The sequence below is a fragment of the Neofelis nebulosa genome, chromosome 6, assembly GCF_028018385.1.
Source record: "Neofelis nebulosa isolate mNeoNeb1 chromosome 6, mNeoNeb1.pri, whole genome shotgun sequence".
NCBI lineage: Eukaryota > Metazoa > Chordata > Mammalia > Carnivora > Felidae > Neofelis > Neofelis nebulosa.
This window is the reverse complement of record NC_080787.1, coordinates 89236942-89239913: the sequence shown is the minus strand read 5'-3', so window position 1 is coordinate 89239913 and position 2972 is coordinate 89236942. Positions and strand designations below refer to the sequence as shown.

The window sequence follows — 2972 nt, the reverse complement described above, 5'->3', positions numbered from 1 at the left end:
GAAAAGAGAACTGACTTCATCTTAAAGCTGGTTCTGATTCTTTCACCTTCAACTTAGATAAATGGTAAGCCTCAGTTTTCTCATATGAAAATTTAGAGAGAGACCTATCTTTTCTAATTCATAGGATTTGGGGAGGATCAAATGAGAGAGTGATTGTAAAACACCTTACAACCCAAAAAACAACAACAATATAAAGCTCAAAATTAGGTGGTTTTTTAAAGTCAACCATTTGCAGTTCATAATGAGAGGGAGAGTTGCAAAGTATTAGGTATTTAACAGTAGTAGCTGCAGTCATAAACCAAAGACTCCTTATTTACCCACAGCTAAGAAAGGGCGTGCACATGAAAGATCTCCTTGACACATAGACATGTCTGTGACTGCCTCTTAGTAGACGTCTGAATACACCTTACTTCCCACTGAGATGATATGATTTTCTTGACTACAAGCATGAGAGAATGGTTTCTAACACACTCCTCTCAAAAGTTTATAAATGGACACATTGGTTATTTTGGATAACTGCCAACAAAAAGCCTTACTAAGTGCTTATATTTAGTATTCATAATTGTGGAGGAAGGCTAAAAGCAAGTGTGTGGTCTTATCAAGGCAGGGAATCCTAAGTGCCTGGAATATAGAAAGGTGAAAACTGATCCTAGAAACAGAGCAAGGCCATATCACAAGGGCTTTTATCCTTGCTTAGGAGTCTGAATTTAAACCTGTAGGTGATGGGGGATTCTATCGCCCTAGAATGGGAAGGAGGGTTTAATAAGCACTGGTCACTAAACACCTTACTAACATTTTTTATATACTTCATGTTGTTCCAAAAAGGATTTAAGATGACTTTTAAAATGCTTGCTATATGACAACATTAGAAGTAAACAAAAGTGCTGTCTGCTCCTCCCCATTTGAGAGACAGCCACATATTCTGGTGCAGTGACAGCTGCATCCCCAAGACACAATGGTGAATGTCAGAGTAGACAGATTTGGCAGTATTGGGCACCTGGTCATCAGGGCTGCTTTTAACTCTGGCAAAGTGAATACTGTTGCCGTCAATGACCCCTTCACTGACCTCAGCTATAAGGGTCTATGTGTTCCAGTATTATTCCACCCATGGCAAAGTCCACAGCACAGTCAAGGTTAAGAATGGAATGCCTGTCATAGATGGAAAGCATATCTCCACTTCCAGGAACGAGATCCTGCCTACATCAAATGGAGTAATGCTGGTGCTGAGTATGTTGTGGAGTCCACTGGAGTCTTCACCACCATGGAGAAGTCTGGACTCACTTAAAGGGTGAAGCCAAGAGTATCAACATCTCTGCCATGCCTGTTCATGCCATGGTTGTGATGGGTGTGAACCAGAAGTATGACAACTCTCTCAAGATCGTCAGCAATGCCTCCTGCACCACCAACTGCTTGGCCCCTCTGACCAATGTCATCTATGACAACTTTGGCATCGTGGAGGGACTCATGACCACAGTCCATGCTATCACTGTCATCCAGAAGACCATGGACAGGCCTTCTAAGAAACGGTGGCATGTTGCCCAAGAGGCTGCCCTGAACACTCTCCCTGCTTCTACTGGCACTACCAAGGCTGTAGGCAAGGTCACCTCTGAGCTGAATGGGAAGCTCACTGTCATAGCTTTTGGCGTCCCCATTCTCAATGTGTCAGTCATGGATCTGACCTGCTTCTTGGAGAAAGCTGCCAAATATGATAATATCAAGAAGGTGGTGAAACAGGCATCAGAGGACCATACTCAAGGGCATCTTAGGCTACATTGAGGACCAGGTTGTTTCTTGCAACTATTTTTTTAAGAAAGAGGGAGACAGAGAGAAAGAGAGAGAACACAAGAGCAGAAAAAGGGTTAGAGGGAGAGGGAGAGAGGGAGAGAGGGAGAGAGAGAGACAGAGAGAGATACAGAGAGAGAGAGAGAGAGAGAGAGAGAGAATACCAAGCAGGCTCCGTGCTCAGTGCAGAGCCTGATGCAGAGCTCAATCCCACGACCCTGGGATCATGACCTGAGACAAAATCAAGAGTTAAGCACTCAACTGACTGAGCCATACAGGCGCCTCAGTGTCTCCTGCAATATTAACAGTAACACTCGCTCTTCCACCTTTGATGCTGGGGCCATAATTGAGGATCATTGCCTTCAATGACCACTTTTTCAAACTCATGTTCTGGTATGACAATATATTTGGCTACAACAACCAGGTGGTTGACCTCATGGTCTACATGGTGTCCAAGGTGTAAGAGTCCCCTGGACTACCACCACAGTGAAAGAGGAAGAGAGAGGCCCTTAACTGTTGGGGAATCCTTGGCCCAACTCATCCTCCAACACACTGAGAATCTCCCGAACTCTACACAGTTTCTATCACATAACCCCTTAAGAAGGGGAGGCGTTTGGGGAGCTGTACCTTGTTTTGTACCATAAAGTATACTGTATCCAGCTCCGCCAAAATAAATAAATAAATAAGCAAAAATGGTCAATCCAAGGAAAGATGGTAGAAAAAACAAGAAAGGTCAGGTATATTATCAATAGACAAAACAGATGCTCATAAGGACATATTTGTAAGTTAGAAGACATTCATTTGACTCCATTCTTCCTAGTATCTAATGCAAGGGAGGATATAACTAGTTAAGAGGTCAACTATTCAAAAGGAAAAATCAGTTTCTCAGAAGTATAATTTATCTTGATTCAGGTAACATAAGGCATTTAATCTATAGTTTATATTGATTATATAGAACACAACGTGATATGGTCAATATTATCTGTAGAGTAAAATACAAATTCCTGGGGTTATTGGTATCATCTTTCAATATAAACCAATTGTATCATAGCCAACTTTAGTTAAGAGCAAGTCTACAAAAATCCAGAGTCAAAAATAAAATCTTAAAGCATTTAAGGGTGTTCATGGATTTATCATGTATGTTTAACATTTAGGCAATCCCTTGTTAAGTTTATTTTTTCTAAAAATTG

At 41.5% G+C, this 2972-nt stretch overlaps 1 pseudogene; it reads left to right on the top strand.

Moving 5' to 3' along the window:
* Positions 1 to 955: 955 nt before the first annotated feature.
* Positions 956 to 2151, top strand: LOC131513480 (glyceraldehyde-3-phosphate dehydrogenase-like; annotated as a pseudogene).
* Positions 2152 to 2972: the final 821 nt, after the last annotated feature.